General features: G+C 35.8%; 1 pseudogene; it reads left to right on the forward strand.

Annotated features, from left to right (window-relative positions):
• Positions 1-6048: 6048 nt before the first annotated feature.
• LOC113619267 (uncharacterized) lies at positions 6049-13065 on the forward strand (annotated as a pseudogene).
• The last annotated feature ends 5915 nt before the right edge of the window (positions 13066-18980 follow it).

The raw sequence follows: 18980 nt of genomic DNA on the forward strand, positions 1-18980 counted from the left end.
ACAGATTTGCTTGGATAATCCATAGTAGTGAGAACAGATGGACACAATTTGTTTTTTCAGTGAAAATGAGGCCAAGAACAAACGTCTTATTATGGTAACACATAAACTCACATATACACATCTGTATGTTAAAAATGTATATTTACTGTTTCTCACTTGACAAAATCATTCTACATGTATTATTTTGTTGCTTCCAATAACCCTTTAGAGGAGAGGTAGTCACTCCTTATATAGTCACATCCTACTAACATCATTTCTTTGAAGAAGTCTTTGTTTTACATTCCAAATCAAATTGCTCCCTCCCTCCATGTGACATTACAATATATTACAGAGTAATACCAGAGTAACACAACTTGAGGACTACAGTTGTTTCTTTTCTTTTGGGTTTTTTTTTTTTTTGGCCACATCCCGTGGCATGTGGGATCTTAGTTCTCTGATCAGGGATTGAACCCGCGCCCTCTGCGTTGGAAGGCAGAGTCTTAACCACTGGACCACCAGGGGAGTCCCAGGACTGCAGTTTATAAATTGACAAATGCGTATATGTGAAGAACGCATCTTAGAGGACACTGAAGGAGAGAGCTTACTCACACCATCATATAGGACAGAGCCGTCAAATCAAGAGCCATTTGAGTGGACAAGAGATGGAATTGCCAAGTAATTTCCAACAGAAACTGGAAACCATAAATCTGCCCCATCTGGCAGAGTTATATAGTTTTCTACAGCAAAGCTCAGGATGGGGAAAAAGCTTTTGATTATAGAGATCCAGTTTGGGAGTGTATTTATATGAAAGCAGCAAAGAGCAGGAGAAGGGAATTGAAGAGAGTGTGACCTGAAAGTCCAGTCATGATGACGAATTTAGTTTAGAAAATAAAGCCAAGAAGCAAATGATAATCTAAAAATATATGGAGGGATTTAAAAGTTGAAATGAATGAAAAAATATATTTAGCAGAGATAAGTTTGTTATCAGATAGATTTCAAATTAAGGGCTTAGAATGTAGTTCAGTTCAGGGAGATAATAAATCCTGACTGTGGCCTCAGGTGTTGTTTGCTGAAGAAAAATAAAGTGAAAGTTACTGCTATAGAAAAGATTAAGAAATTGTGAGGAAACAAGTTATTCAGGATAAGGCAAGAGTGGGAATAGAATAAAACAAAGGGAGTCAGATGTATATTCTTCCCAGAGGGCAGGCATATGTCTGCATTTTAAAAATGTATTGAGGAAAAGAAATTAACCCTGACTATTTTAAACAATTTCTAAAATCCCATTCATTAAACATATAAGACTTTCTTTTTCATTCACAGCATGGTACCATTGGGTATGTAGTGGGCCACCTCCAGGGCAACACAGGTATCTGGGATCCTTTCTTGCCCTTGGGCTATTAGGATTTTGCTGCATCTGGCTGGGAGATGGTGAGGGGAGGAAAAGGGTGAAGAGGATGGGGTGAGATGGAGGTGGTACATTTTAGGTCTGTTCACTTCGCTGGCTAGAACTCAGTTGGTTCTACATAACTGCAAGAGAGCTGGGAAACTTAACATGGTTGTGTCCTGGAAAGAAAAGTCTTATGTGTCTCCTTTACTCTCAGTACATCACTTCTGGTGGTCAAATATGTAGGGGCTTTTCCTCACAGCAAGCAATTCTGAGACACCAGTTGGGTGTCCTGCAATTCAATTCAGTTATGACACTATCTACCTGGAGTTAGCATCAGATCCTAAAGGTTAAGGGCTCAATCACCCCATTCCCCCCACTTCAGAAGCCAGTTGCAAGACCAGGTTGTTATCTGTGCTTCTGAGCAGCTGACTCTAAATCAGAGGTTCCCACCACTCTCCCCCTGGTTCAATTAATTTGCTAGAGTGTCTCACAGAACCCAGTACTTAAGAGAAAGAGTTTACTTACTAGGTTACTGGTTTATGATAAAAGTATAAAACTCAAGAACAGCCAGATGGAAGAGATGTATGGGGTAACATATGTGGAAAGGGGCTTGGAGGTCCCATGACCTCCCCCTGCACCTTCACGTGTTCACCAACCCAGGAGCTCTCCAACCTGTCCTGCTGGGTTTTTATGGAGACTACAAGATATAGCCACAGTTGATTAAATTATTGGTTATTAGTGATTGGACTCAATATCCAGCTCTTTTGCACTCTCCAGAGATGGGGGGAGGGGTGGGACTGAAAGTTTTACCCCTCTAATCATGTGGTTGCTTGTGCTTGCAACAGCCCTCATCCTTAGGGGCTTTCCAGAAGTCATTTCATTAACATAAACTCAGATATGGTTAAAAGGGGCTTGTTATGTATAACAAAATATGCTTATTGTAATTATCAAGTTATTCAAGATCTTTAAATAAAATCAATTCATTTGAAATTTTGGCCCTGCTCATTTTATTTTTAATGTCTGTAAACCAGGCACAATCATTGTTCTTATTTTTTAACACCTTTGGTTTTGGGGGTGTTTTTTTATTTTTAATTGAAGTAGTTTATTTACAATGTTGTGTTAATTTCTGCTATACAGCAAAGAGATTCATTTATACATATATATACATTCTTTTTTATATTCTTTTCCATTATGGTTTATCATAGGATACTGAATATAGTTCCCCGTGCTATACAGTAGGACCTTGATGTTTATCCATTCCATATATAAGAGCTTACATCTGCTAACTCCAACCTCCCACTCCATCTCTCCCCAACCCCTTACCCCTTGACAACCACAAGTCTGTTTTTGTCCCAGAGTCTGTTTCTGTTTTATAGACAGGTTCCTTTGTATCATATTTTAGATTCCACATATAAGTGATATCATATGGTATTTGTCTTTCTCTTTCTGACTTACTTCACTTAGTATGATAATCTCTATTTGCATCCACGTTGCTGCACATGACATTCTTTCTTTCTTTTTTATGGCTGAATAGTATTCCATTGTGTATATGTACCACATCTTTTTTATCCATTCATCTGTCAATGGACATTTAGATTGTTTCCACGTCTTGACTATTGTGAATGGTGCTGCTGTGAACATAGGGTGCATGTATCTTTTTGGATTAGAGTTTGCTCTGGATATATGCCCAGGAGTGGGATCGCTGGATCATACGTTAATTCTATTTTTAGTTTTCTGAGGAACCTCTATACCCATTTTCCATAGTGGCTGTAACAACTTGCATTCCCACCAACAATGTAGGAAACTTCCCTTTTCTCCACATCCTCTCCAGCATTTATTTGTAGAGTTTTTAATGATTGCCATTCTGACCCATGTGAAATGGTACCTCATTGTAGTTTTGAATTGCATTTCTCTATTAGCAATGTTGAGTATCTTTTCATGTGCCTATTGGCCATTTGTATTTCTTCTTTGAAGAAATGTCTATTTAGGTCTTCTGCCCATTTTTGATTGAGTTGTTTGCTTTTTTGTTGTTGAGTTGTATGAGCTGTTTGTATATTTTGGAAATTAAGCCCTTGTCAGCTGCATAGTTTGCAAATATTTTCTCCCATTCTGTAGGTTTTCTTTTTGTTTTATTCATGGTTTCCTTTGCTCTTCAAAAGCTTGTAAGTCTGATTAGGTCCCATTTGTAGATTTTTGTTTTTATTTCTATTGTCGTGGGTGACTGACCTAAGATATATGTTTCTGATTTATGTCAGAGAATGTTTTGCCTATGATCTCTTCTAAGAGTTTTAAGGTGTCATCTCTTATGTTTAAGTCTTTAAGCCATTTTGAGTTTATTTTTGTGTGTGGTGAGAGGGTGTGTTCTAACCTCATTGATTTACATGCAGCTGTCCAACTTTCCCAAAACCACTTGCTGAAGAGACTGTCTTTTTCCCATTGTATATTCTTGCCTCCTTGTCAAAGATTAATTGACCATAGGTGTGTGGGTTTACTTCTGGGCTCTCTGTTCTGTTCCATTGATCCATATGTCTGTTTTGTGTCAAAACCACTCTGTTTTGATTACTATAACTTTATAGTGTTGTCTGAAGTCTGGGAGGGTTATGCCTCCTGCTTTGTTCTTTTCTTCAGGATTTCTTTGGCAGTCCTGGGTCTTTTATGGTTCCATATGAATTTTAGAATTATTTGTTCTAGTTCTCTGAAAAATGTCATGGGTAATTTGACAGGGATCACATTAAATCTGCAGATTGCTTTGGGTAGTGTGGCCATTTTAACAATATTAATTCTTCCAATCCAAGAGCACTGGATGCCTTTCCATTTCTTTGAATCATCTTCAATTTCCTTTATTAATGTTTTATAGTTCTCAGCGTATAAGTCTTTCACGTCAGGCACAATTATTTTTTTCCTTCTAGGTCAACAGACTATTAGGAATTCCTCACGAGTTCATAGGTATTCATGGTTAAGCATTCAACTTCTACCTGAATCTAAGAGCAAACCAGAAGCTGTTGCTTGAAAATCAAACAATTATCCGGAGAAGAGAGCATGTTTTTTTCTCCCAAATCTGAGATCTGCACTGTGATATTTGTATTAGGATTTTCCTGAAGCTTCATAAAAATTTTACATTTTCTACAGACAATTTGAGTGAATCTGGATTAGCTTGATCAAAAGCCCATGTGTAATTCTGCTTATGGCATTGTGGCATTGCTGCAGAGACTTTTCCTGCTGTGGGCTCCACTCACAAGTGGAAGTGTTATGGCTTACTTAGTAAATGGGTCAGAGTAGTACACTCAAATGTAGTGTATTTTTGCCATCAACATCTAAACATTTTCACCAAAATTTTGCACCAGCTTATTGTGTCTCATCATGCTCTAGACTCCTGGAACCCCAGAAGCTTCACCGAGGTAACAGTCCTCTGAATTTTCTGGCATTTATCTTCTACTTTCTAGTCATGATAAGGCATTTAAAATATTTGCAAGGTTTTACTCGTCAAGTCCAATTATCTTAATGTCATCAGTATTATAGGCAAGACTGATGCTCTGTGAAGTGCTAGTGTGATGTTCTGTGGAACATCAGAATGGTTGAGATCTTTGTAGGCCTTTACTTGGCGTAGATCAAAACCGACTGTGGAGATGTTCTGCTGTTTGCCAAGTAAAAGTAAATGACTTCTGGTAGGGCTTCATGTAAAGAGAAACCACTTACCAGTTCCATAGTTGAATACCAGTATGTGAGGGTCTTTGTTGAATTGCTTTCTAGAACTGTAGCTGTAACTGGAGTCACCATATGAATAAATTATAATAGCTCATAGCCATCTCTCAAGACCAGTCTTCTTTCTACACAAGCCAAATATACATTAAATGTGGATGTGATAGTCATGACCACCCCTGAATCTTTAAAGTGCTTGATGGTAGCATGAATCTCTGTAATGCCCTGAGGAAGACTTATTGTACTAATAGAGTGATAGAATCAAGACAAAGCTCCATTTAATTCCTTGACCATATAAAATGCCTATGGGAGTGGTTAACTATTGTGACATTTCGATTCTGTAGAATTAATGTCATGTGAGGGCTAGTGTGAAGTAATCAATAAAAATTTTCATTATTTTACCATCTTCATTGCTAAGACACCCTGGTAAATAACTTCAAGTTCCTTTAGAAAAGGCTAGGAGAAAGACTTACAGTATAAATTTTGACTGGGTAGCAGAACATTTTCTCAACAGAAAGGGGTTCCTCTTTTATTCAGAAGGCTTTGTGTTTGTGAACTGTCTCATATCTAGGAATTTTTTGAGGAGCAATCTTTATTACGATTAAAAAATTCAAACTTTTGTTCAAGAGACCTAGAACTTTTCCACTTATACAAGCCCAGTAACATTTTAGTATAATACCCATCTATTTCAGTTCTTTAGATACTATAATATATAAGCTAATGACAAAGATCTCCGAGGATAAAAACATTCCGATCATGACTGAATATTTTTCAATTATGATAAATATGCTCACCTGACTCTGTCATTTAAGTGCCACCACTTGACCAACACAATCCCAGGATCCTGCACTCAGTGAATTCAGGAAGCCCAGTTTAATTACAGCAATTCTCACAGTCATTTTGTCATTATGATGATATTCTCACAGAGCTCTCAGGGGTGTTAGTATTCCCCTCACTAATGTATTTTTTGCAGTTTTGCTAGTATGCCGGTGTCCATAGTAAGTGTATATGTGAGAAGCTCTTACATAAGAAATCAATTCTGATATTTCCATCTATCTGTATCTTTAGTTATCTTCCTTTGCAGATTTTATTTAAAAATAAGTTCTGGTATTTCATTTTTATTGTGTCAGCTATCTTTACATCCAGATTTCATTCAACCAAACAAACTGAAAGGGACCCTCTCAACTTGCTTAAGCTGACACACTGAATAGAGAGTTTCTGCTTAGTGTATCATGGATACATAGCAAACAAGCTTTTCCCAATTCAACATTTCTATTCCACCCTGATCCAGCTCCTAGGGGCCTTTTCCACACATGCTGTCTAGGCTTTGCTACGTAAACTGCCAACATCTTGGAATTATTTAGGTCTGTATGGTACCTCTCCACAGGCCAGACTTTGCACTTGACCTCTTAGAGTACACAGGGCCTTTCTTTGAGTTTAGAAGCGATGAGTAGAGGTGGAGGTGGGTTCTTAAGAGCAGTCTCATGCATGAAAACTACTCCAGAAGAGCAAAGTCAGCTAAGAGGAAACTACCCACCTGACAGAGGAAGAAGGGCTATTTCTACAGACAGAGAAAGCTCTTAGAATTTGAACATTCAAGGTCTAAGCTTCATTTGCATTTTCCAATAAATGTGTGATAGTGAAGTGCCTCTGATGCTATAGGGATGGCTTAAGGAGCTGTTGACTGTGTAGCAGGAATGTACTGGGAGTTGAAACATCTGGTCATGTAACTTGCTTGTGCTGTTAGTACCTGCTTGAGTTCAAAATTATGTGCACATCTCCCTTAGTGATTAAGTATTTTAACCTTATTTTTTCTTGGCTTAGTGATATCAGAGACTCTTAGCGTGCCAAGGGAGTATAACATGACTTTGCCCTAAGTAAAGTATAATTCCCTAATCCAGGATTGCCTCAGGCTCCATGCAGTATTTTTGCCAGACATACTTTGAGTGCCATATCCTTGATTCTAAGTCCAAGTAGCATAGCAACTCCTTTCCAACTTAAATACACTGGAAATCAGTTTTCTTTCTCTGGGCCACGCTCATAGATATCAATAAATGCATTATCGCAGCACTATGTAAAATATATTTCTTATTCTCTTCCTTAACCTTGCACCATCAGAATCTTTTCAAATGTCACTGTTCTGATTGGTGGCATTCCTCTCCTTCCCAATTAATGCTCCTGCTTTCATATAACATAATTAGCATGACCATAAATCACCCCATATTGACTGAAATATAAACAAAGTTATACCAGTCATCAAGGATCAAGTTTGAGTATGTGTATTTGTATTCTTAACACCAAAGCTTGCCCTACAATATCAGAAAATCATGATTTAAGGGGAATTGATATTTTTAAATGATCCCAAAATTAAGTTATCTAAACCCATGCTTTTACAATATTATTTTTAAATTGCAATGTATATTGTTTTCTTCAAGAAATAGGTAATCCTAGTGATAGTTCTAACAAATTTATTTAGTTGGTGGGAATGTCAATAAATTACTTGTACTTCAGCTGCAAGATGCATTTTAGTGTGGAAGGAAGTCTTTTTGAGAGAAACTCAAACAGTTGAGCCTTCTCTGTCAATATCACTGTGTTAGAAGTTGTGAACAAAGTTTCTTCCTTACAGAAAGGTGGCATTAACAAGAGCCTTAATTGGTATTTTGAGAAATAGTTGGTCAAAAGTGTCTTAGGAGTGGGTGAAATTATTATTCCAGTTCACAGCCCTTGGGAAATTCATCTTTATCAATGTAGGAGGAAGGAAACAGCTGGGAAACAACAAAGAAACAACTTCTTAAGTTCCAGAGAAGTTGAGAAAGGTGGTGCTAACAGTGGAAATTTTTCAGTCCTTTAAAGACTCTTATACCCTAGTCTTTAAAGTACAGTCATAGTTTGGGTTTTTAACAAGGAAGAGAATCAGGAACTTATGTCATTCCTTTAAAAGGTAACTATTCCTGCCAAGATGATAACCCCACTTATTGGATCTAATATTGGTAGGTCTCTTTGTGATGTGAAATAGGTTTATTCTATGACCTGAACGCTTGTGTCTCCCTACAAATTAATTTATGTTGAAATACTAACCACCAAAGTGATGGTATTAGGAGGTGGAGACTTTGTTATGTTAATTAGGTCATGAGGGCAGAACCTTCATGATTGGGATTAGTGCCCTTATGAATGAGATTTCAGAGAGCTAGCTCACCCCTTCTGCCATGTGAGGACACAAGAAGGTGCCCTACCAGGAAGTGGGCTCTCACCTGACGCTGAATGTGCTGGTGCTTTGATCTTGAACTTCCCAGCCTCCAGAACAGTGAAAAATAAATTATTGTTGGTTATAAGCCATCCAGTTTGTAATACTAGCCCAAACAGACTAAGACAGTTTATATTTTAAAATAGTAACTTATATAATTTTTCTTTTCCTTTTCACTTTTTTTTTGGGGGGGGTGGGTTAAGTACTGCTTCCTTAGAGCCCTGCATCTGAGGCTCAATGAGGGTAGACGTCAACAAAGAGAAAGGAGAGATCATTGAGCTTTGTCTTTCCAGACAGAGTTTTTCAAAATAGACTCTTACAAAAACCCAAAGACAATAGTCACAAATTGATTGCAAGAGGGATCTACTTAAGAAAGAAGAGTTTTCTGATCTCCATAAATTTACATATAATTTTCATGAGCAAAACGTGAAGGAAAAGGAGGAATTAGCTAGACTCTAAGGAGGTAAAAACATTCTCTCTATATAATATAGGAACATTATGCCAAGACTCACTGACCAGATACATTCCCATTTCCCTTAAGGTTCCTTAGACTAGGTATAGGTTATTGTTGTTTTGGCTTATCAGAGTAAATCAAAAGGAAAACACACACACGCACACATATGCACACACACACACAAAAGAAATCTGCCTTTCTGTGTGTCATGTATCCTGAGTGGATATTTTGGAATGACTTGCATGAGTTATAAAAAAGTAGATTATTGTTACAAAAATAAAGGAGATTCATGTCTGTATTCCAAGTAATATATTTTTTATGAATAGGAGATAAGTCTCATTAATCAACAGTTAATTTCTGAACCTCATTTAAATAGAGATATTTTTAAATGATTCTAATATTTAAAAGGAAGCCCATTTTCCCATAAAACTTTCTAATATCAACTAATCACTTCAGGTTCTATAAAATAGAAAAAATTAATAACATTTAATAAAGGAGCATTCTTTGAAAATGTTAGTGTGTCTTTTGTTTATTTTGAGCATGCTCTATCATGTGTTGTCAGCAACCAAAAACTATAAAGAATGAAATATACAAAGATGTATAATGGGAGCTTCTGATATTGTACCAGCTACCAGGCAAAATAATTGAAGAATCAATGTGAGATAAGCTTAATCACTGGGATCAGAAGACATGATGTATTTTCAAGGATTTAATTTTATCAGATCAAGATGTCTTAAAATGTATACAATAACTTGTAAGTCATAAATAAAGGATATGTTTTGCTTTATGTTCACATATCAAAATTTGGCAACTTATCTTATGGACATTTAAATGCATCCTCTTTCTTTTTTATGGATAATAATAGGATCCTGATATTTCCAGAGAAGCAGCAAAGTTCATTTGAGTCTAGTCAATACAAGGTCAAAGACAAACTGCCTGAAATTATAAATATATTTCCTGTCACTGATTATTTTCACATATTAATTTTATCCACCTTATGTGTGGTTTTGCAATGGTTAAGCATTTTGTCTCCTTTTCTTACTGATTCTGTTTAATAGTCAGTGAATTATATTTCCTCTACTGTTTTTATGTAGACTTTTAATATTTTATTTCTCTCACTTAGAGAACTGCCTGAAAACAAATTAACTGACAAAAATTGTTTGGAAATTGTTCTTCAAATATTATTTTCCATGCATTAGTTCCCAGGGTCATTTAAAATATAAGAACTATTTAAGAAAAAAATTACATTTTCTTAAGTCTCTTTATTTTTAAGATAAAATTTATATTCCATTAACTATGATAATATTACCTATTTAAAAATATAGCATTTCCTATGCATTTTTATCCTACAATTAAGGAGCTTTTTCGAGTACCATTTTAAGTATAATTTCTTACACTATTTCATTTTATTGCTACAATTTAAAACAATTTTTGCTTTCAAGATTGAAGCTATAGAAAGAAGCATGTTCAATCTCAGTGACAAGTTTAGATATAGAAAAATGAACCAAATGCTAAGAAACATAGAGTTTAAAAGCCCCTCTCCCAGAGTTTACAAAAAAAAATTCTGATAAAAGGATGAAAAATTCTTCAAGTTGCATGAAATTTGCAAAATTACCCCTGTGATACAAAAATTATAAATAATTGGAAGCCTGTACCTAGAAGTGTTTACTTTTGATCAAATTGTCATTTTGAGTAATTTGTCATTATGATCAATTTATCAAATCAACTAGTTCTTTTATAATTTTTCACCTATGTTTAAATAAAATGGTTCTACATTTGCTGGTGTCAGCCCTTAACTGCAAAGTCACTAGAAATTAAAATACTGTTCAAGGTAACTATTTATAAAATTCCTTTTTTCCCCCTTATCCACTGAACTCGTGGCACAGCAGTATCTTGGAACATATATCAATATAATTTTTACAATATACACTTTAATCATTTTCAAAAATTTAATTTCTTGTGACTAGGGAAGATAGAAAAAACTAATATTTCCCTGTACTAGCAGAAGAAATGGTTGAATACATGTTTACTGAAATGCTTATTTTAAAATATCTTCTCCTTTCTTTTTTAATATTATACTTTAGAAAAATCCCTAAAACATGAATTAACTTTCTGGTAATTGTTTGTTCACCCCATCATATAAAGCATAATTTATTGTGACACATGTAAAACACAGTATCAGGTAGTAATTTTAAAAAGACAATATTTCCAATGGAACAGTCTGCTAAATTTTCTTGCTAAGTCATCTCACTTGGACATACAGAGCCTCAATTTGAGGGAACTTTGCAATTACATAATACTGAGTGAAGACCAACTGATCTTCCTTCTACTGCAGTCTCTCCCCTCCTTCTCTTCCTTTCTCATCCTGCCTTCCCTTTCCATTCCCTCAGCCTCCTCACTCTCCTCTCCTTCTTCATTCTTCTTTGCCTCTTTCTCCTTTATAATGTGAGTTGTAGTACTTAAATAATAAAAATACATTTAGAAATATTATATACCCTAAACACATATCTGCATAACAAAGCAGACTCTTAGTATGAAAAGTTTTCACTTCTAAGAGCTCACATTGACACTTTGCCCAAACAGTATAGAATAAAGGAATGTTCTTCAAAATCATTCTGCTATTATCATTTGGTGATGAAGACTATAAGTATCATCATGAAGTGGTAATGTAAATGTTATTAAAATGGATAAATTGAAACCATATTTAGAAGCCAAGAAACAAAATTCAGAAAGGGAGAAAGACTATAAACTATTCTTACAGATGAAGAAAGCAAGACAAAAAACAAAGACAACTACAACTTGTGAATACCAGGTCAGGCTAACTCAGTACTTGATTCATAGGCTGAGATTCGTGGTTTGGTTGAATGGTCAGGGACTTGAACGGGACATGATTGGACAACTGGTGAAAAGGAATATGGAGAAGAAGTATGTTTATAGACCTCTCTCTGAATGGGAAAAAACCATGAACATGTTTGTATCCCATGTGAGTGGTCACCAAAGGTTGACCTCAGCAGAGGAGGATTTTAATAATCAAGTAGATAGGATGACCTCTTTGGTGGATATCAGTCAGCTTCTTTCCCTAGCCACCCCTGTCATTGCCCAAAGGGCTCATGAACAAAGGGCCATAGTGGCAGGGGTGGAGGTTATATGTGGACTCGGCGATATGGACTTCCAAGGCTAATCTCATCAAGGCTAATCTGGCTACAGCTAATGCTGAATGTCCAATCTGTCAGAAACAGAGACCACTACTGATTTTCTGGCACTGCTCTGAATACGGAGTATATGGCATTCTTCCCCAGGGTGAGCAGCCAGGTACCTGATAGCAGGTTGATTAAATTTGACCAATTCCATCATGGAAGTGGTAGAATTTTGTTCTTACTGGAATAAATACACTCTGGATATGGATTTGGCTTCCCTGCATGCAATGCTGCTGCCAAAACTGTCATCCATGGACCTAGAGAATGCCTTATCCATCATTACGGTATTCTACATAGCATTGTTTCTGATTAAGGAATTCACTTCACAGCAAATGAATTGCATCGGTGGGCCCATACACATGGAATTCACTAGTCTTACTATGTTCTCCACTATCCTGAAATGACTGGCTTAATAGATAGAGCAGTGGAATGGCCTTTTGAAGATTCAGTTACAATACCAGCTAGGTGGCAATAACTTGCAGGGCTCGAGCAAGCTTCTCAAGAAGGCTGAGTATACTCTGAAACAGCATCCAATATATGGTCCTGTTTCTCCCATAGCCAAGATGCACAGGTCCAGGAATCAAGGAGTGGAAGGATTGTCACCACTCACTATTACTCCTAATTAACAACGAGCAAGATTTTTGCTTCCCATTCCCATGTCCTTATGCTTGATTCCACAGAACTGGAAGTTAAGACTGCCACCCAGCTAATTTGGGGTTCTCATGTCTCTGACTCAACAGGCAAAGAAGGGAGTTTTTATGCTGGTTGAGTGATTAATCCTGTCTACCAAGGGGAAATTGAACTACTACTCCAAAATGAAGGTAAGATAATAGTCTGGACTACAGGAGATTCCTTAGAGTGACTTTTAGTATTATCATGCCCTATCATTAAGGTCAGTACAAAACTACATCAACCTAATCTAGGCAAGACTACTAATGTCACAGACCCCTCAAAAATGAAGTTTGGAGTCACCCTGTCAGGTAAGAAACCATGACCAGCTGAGGTGCCTGCTGAAGGTAAAGGGAACACAGAATGGGTAGTGGAATAAAGTAGTCATAAATACCCACTATAATCACATGATCAGTTACAGAAATGAGGACTGTAAGTGCCAAGAGTATTTTCTCCTTATTTTCTATGAATATGTGTATGAGCAAATATCTTTGTTTTCTTTCCTCCTTTATTCTCTTATGTAAAATAAGATGTATTGAATTTATATTATAGTATTAAAAGTATTGTTAATTTTATATCATATTATTTGAGGTATGGGATATCAAGGAAAAGAGTAAACATCACTCAAGGACTTTACCTCCTCTTCTGGGGAAGGGCTTTGTTTGTACACAATTGTATCATGTGAGGCAGAGTTATGACTGTGTTACTGTCTTTATTTGGAGATTAATTACGGTTTAAGGAGATGCATATGAGTACCAAGTTTACAAGGAGTGAACTTATGATGGCAACTTTGTGTCAGCTTGACCAAGACACAGGGTGCCCAGATGTTTGGCTAAACATTTTTTTCTGGGTTTCTCTATGAGGATGTTTCCGGATGAGATTAGCATTTGAATCAGCAGACTGAGTAGTGCAAATTGCCCTCTCCAATGTGAATTGGCTTCACCCAATACCTTGAGGATCTGAATGTATCCTATTCGTTCTATTTTTCTGGAGAACTCTGACTAATGCATTGGCCTAAATTTATAGTTAAAGCTTTCTAACAGCTCTAAAATAGCATAATTTTGAGATTATATTAATATAACACAATTTAAATATATTAACAGCTAGATAAAAGGGGGTGACCAAAGTTGAGGAGGGCCAGTGAGGGATGAACTCTGGTTCGTTTGTCAAATTTTTTCTACATTGTAGAATCCACACTCTAACTCTTAGTGTAATATTGATACTTCAAATACGATTCTTATATTCTTCCAGTTTTTACTTCTCCAAAATGGAAAGTATAATGTTACATCACATTCTATCTCTAAAGTATCTTTCTAGTGCTTTCTGTTGCTACCAAATATTTGTATACGTTGTCCTTGTCTGCTGTTTCTAACAATTTGAATAATAATTATAGTTTAATCACTTATTATTCAAAGAATGTCAAACCCATTTTCAATTTGAGCAAGTCAGTTTCCACTGTGGACTTCAATTTTCTTATCCCTGAAATGGATAAGGTTACCACTGCTGTCTTTGTTTAACCCTCAGTTTGTGCTGATGGGCCTCAAAATGGGCCTCTATTGTCTTCCACCAATATTTCACTGTTACTTTATTCTCAATATTTATTAGCTTTGTGGTGACTGTGGAAAGTGTTCTCATGTTGTGATTCAGCCTCTGTCTTAGGCAGTTACTGTGTTCTTGTAGGGAATTCTTAGAAGTCTTTCTCCTTCCCAGCTTAGTTATGGGCCAAGCATGTATTCCTGCCCTGTCTAGTAGTAGACAGTTTTTTTTCTTCTCCTTTTCCTTAACTGCAATGGATTTTCACCATTGCCTAAAGGCAGCAATGTTTCCTGTCCTCTCCTAGTAGTTTAAGGTTTTTGTTCAATAAGAGAGATTGAAGGAATGGATCTGGGCAGATTCTGTTTCCCAGGCCTTCACAACAAGGGAATCTTTCTCACGTTTCACAGTGCTGTTTTAATAAAGGCTTTGTCTGATTTGTGGAGAGAGGCCTGCAAACTATATGAAAAATCCCCTTGTATCTACAACCCCGAGCTTCTACATTTTCTTGTTAGCCCATATTTGTCCTTTATCTGTTCCTTAACAATTTCTGTTCAATTCTTCTTGTCTCCAGAGGCATCTACACCAGATAAACAAGTATTCATAGTCTCTTTACCCTGTAAGCACTTGTTTTTCCTTAAATTTCAGGTTAGTTTGTTGCTCTGTGACATCAGCTCTCTGATGGGTTTAAAGTTTGTGATTTTACATTCCAGGCAGAAACCAGAAGTCTTTTGCTTTTTAAAGACCCTATTATACTTTCAATTTGATCAAGCTGTGAACGTGGGCAGGCAAGTTTTGGAGAGCTTCATTTCAGCTCCTCTATTTAGTTCAGAAATGCCTTTTACAAAATTATTTGATTCTATATTATCAGTAATTGAAGAGAGAACACATAGAACCTTAGTGAGATAACCTTAAATTTAAATTGCCAATATTTCTGTTAACAAGCCCCTAATATCATCAGGAAGGTGAAAGTAGTGTGTCTTGAATTTGAAGTTTCCTAAACAGAACTGTCCCTCCAAACTAGGCAACATAGAAGGAAGTCTAAGAAAAGTTATTTTTAAAGGCCTTTCAACTCAACAATTTATGGAAAGAATAGGAATTTAGCTCAGAGAAACTGATTACTGTTAACAATTCTATCACATCACAATAAAAAGAGTACCTTCTTTGATACTTTTGCTCTTCTTTCTGCTTCCAAAGTATATCCACAGATTTAATATGTATTTTGTTGCAGCATAATATGTGACATGCTTTATATAATAGTATATATAATTATACTATTATTATATAATTATTATATAACAATTATACTATTATTATATATAATAGTATATATAATTATACATATAATATATAAAACAGGATTATCTCTTCCCAAAATTATAGCTTAGAAGAATGGACTTTCATTCTAATAAGAATTCATGATTCTTCTCATTTACACTATCTATATTAGAGGCAGAAATTACATTTGAATAATTCCTTTCCCTGGAAAGCTGGCAGTTCTATGATTTGGTAGTATCAAGGTTAGATATCACACAGTACTTAGCAACATTTTGCTGTTTGTGTTACTTTATAACTCCAAGACCATGAAAAACTCCAAAGACTCTTCTAAATACTTTAGCCCATATATTAAATTATGTATTAGAAATTTTACTCTATAATATTTGTATTGAAATTTTAATTTTCAGTGGATAGTCTGCATACTAAATCAATTACTATATTTGCCTAAACAGAAAATTCTGTTCCTTAACCAAACCACTGACTACGGTTGCCTTAGTACTGCCCTCAGTTTGACTAAATATAAGACAAATTTCTTCCTGATACTAGGCTCCTGACCTCCCTTTTCTTAGAGCATTTATTGATACTTTGGAACACTTGTAACTATAAACTTCTTCCCTGTCCTCTTGAGATGTAAGTTTTTAAGAAGTCTTGGGCTTCCCTGGTGGCGTAGTGATTGAGAGTCCGCCTGCCAATGCAGGGGACGTGGGTTCGTGCCCCGGTCCGGAAAGATCCCACATGCCACGGAGCAGCTGGGCCCGTGAGCCTTGGCCGCTGAGCCTGCGGGTCCAGAGCCTGTGCTCCGCAACGGGAGAGGCCACAACAGTGAGAGGCCCGCGTACCGCAAAAAAAAAAAAGAAGTCTCTTGTTAGTTTTACATCCCAGCACTGTCTTTCTCAAGGACCCAGAAGCCATTTCTTTGAGATATAACCATCAAGAATGGTAGTGCTCCCTCTGTCCCAGTTTCTGTGGGAAAGTAGGAGCTTAACTTCAGTGGGCACCTTGCTCCAAATTGTAAAATTACCTGCTGTCATGAAGGTAAGAGAAATTTTGTTTTTCCTTTGGAAAAAGTCAGTCAGCAAACACCGATGGTCTGAGGTCTCCTCCTCCCTCCAGCCCCAAAAAAACTACTGTCTTTTGTTTCAGTGGAGTAGAGCTCAGGCTGAGTTCTGACATCTCTCTTCTGTTGCAATAGCCTTGAATAACGGTTTTCATGTCTGTCTAAAGCAATTTTGCTTTGACACCCCAAAGTAAATAATTACTTTATAAATAATCCCAGCCTTACTAAATCAGTAATATTAATATAAAAAATCCAGTTCCTGAATCTAGCAACCCAGCGGGTAGTATTTTATAACTTTTGCAATATTTACAGCATTTTATTTTCCAGTGACTAAATTATTTGAATATATATTTGACTCTCTATATATTTATATACCTTTATATAATTATATGTAATATAATTATATATTTATGTATTCATAATTTTATAATAAATATTATATATAATTACATATATTTATGCATTCAAATTCTACCCAAAATTTGAGTTAGCATTCCCTGATAAAAGTCAACATATTTCCATGCCCACTTAACTTTTGACTTACGTGAGGCAGACATTTTTATCAATTGTCTTATATCTTTATATCTCTTTCAGTCTTCACAAAATGTTCTTTAGCTTTCTGCTGTCTGTCACTAGGAACAGGGTACATATCACCAACTAATTTCTTACTACTTATTCCCCCAAGATAACAAGTTTTATTCACTGTCAACCTGACTAGATTTGGAGTAGTAAGTTAATGTTGAAATTGCCATATCCATGGTCTGTGCTTAATGGTCTTTGACGTTTTGAATAAAACACCTCATACAATAATTTCAAGATCTACATAACTTTTCACTGAGATCAATAGGGTACCCCAAACTATAAAATAAGTCTGTGAAGAGAGATCCAGAAATGTGACAGAAATAAACAAACATGAAAAAGAAAAATATACTACCTTACAGGTAACTTGGTGTAAATATAATCGCTTGGAATCATGAATGGTAAAGAGAAGGACCTTCATTATCTCTGCTTTTGATTGCCACTCCAAATTGCTACAATTGGATTTGTTGTTGTGGTTCAGATATAAAATTTTTAAATATACTATGAGGATCATTAATGTGTAGTGAAAGTAAAAGAAAGAGAGAGAGAAAGGAAGGAAGGAAGGAAGGAAGGGAGGGAGGGAGGGAGGAAGGAAGGAAGAAAGGAAGGAAGGAAGAGAGAGAGGGAGGAAAGGAAGGAGGAATGAAGAAAAGAAGAAAGGGAAGGAAGAAAAAAAAAAGATGATTTAGCTAGTTACCTATTTAATTATCTGTGCCTGCCCTCCACCAGAAAGAAAAAATGCTTTCTGTGTACTTATGTTACAATTTCTTAACTCTAGGGGTTATAGTATTGTTAATGAACATTGGAGGTATAATAAATATTAAACAGGTGATTCACTCATGACATAATTTTCTACATAGTGGACAGCTTCATTTTTCCTTTGATTATCATTTATTAACATACAAACTGCTGATTTACTTTTTCATATTACATGTTAAGTTAACCAATGTGTCTTCTAGCAATTTATTTTGCCTATGTACCACAACACTATCTTTTCTCACAAACATTTATTCTTACATGATGATTTGATCTAATCTCATGATTTAAACACTGGAAGTAGCAACAGGAGAGAAAGTGTCTTAAAGAACAGATAATTAGGGAAGGGACTTCAAGAGTTATCATATGCTACACTCTTAAGAGTCATGTTGCTAACCCCCACTTAGAGCAGAGGGCAAAATAAAACTCATTAAGCTCTCACATCATACCATGAAGTGAGCACCACTTTTACCCACTTACATTAAGCTTTTATTTTTTCTTTTATTCAGAACAAAAAATTCTGTTTTATGAGAAGTTTTTTAATTGATGAAAAACTATTTATGTTTCAGGTTGTCACAATGGTAAACATAAAATTATTTTAGCTGATCAATTTTTAGGAGTCAAAAACTTATTTTGGAATTGAAATAGAGAATTGATAGTTTTATGTGCAGTCATGAAGAAAATTTTCCATCAACAAACATAGATACATTTGAAACAATCTCAAAATCTATAAAAGTTGTTTAAAGCAACCAATAAGCAGCTTTTCAAAGGAAAGGTCATAGCACACTTTTCTAACTGCATTGAAATAATATGTCATAAATATTTATTGATGTTTTAAGAACTGTCACATTTACTACTGCTAGATTTTAAACCAGTCAGTACATGCCCATTATTAGACTCAGCTGGGAGTCTCAAAGGACACAACCCTAGAACTGTTTATAATAGAATTGCAAGAGCTGAAACAACAAACTAAAAAACAAAGTTGATCAGCAAAAATTCTTTGAAGGAAACTCTTTGCACACTATGTTATAAAATAAAGCTTCCAAAAAGACCTTGATTATTCTTTAATAACAATAATAACAATTGAATAACATCAGCAATCTAGCCACCCTATGTCTAAATGGAGGGAAAGCCTTGGACTGCCCCAG

This window comes from Aethalodelphis obliquidens, unplaced genomic scaffold (assembly GCF_003676395.1).
Source record: "Aethalodelphis obliquidens isolate GAN/ISIS:26980383/991018 unplaced genomic scaffold, ASM367639v1 scaffold6, whole genome shotgun sequence".
Taxonomy (NCBI): domain Eukaryota; kingdom Metazoa; phylum Chordata; class Mammalia; order Artiodactyla; family Delphinidae; genus Aethalodelphis; species Aethalodelphis obliquidens.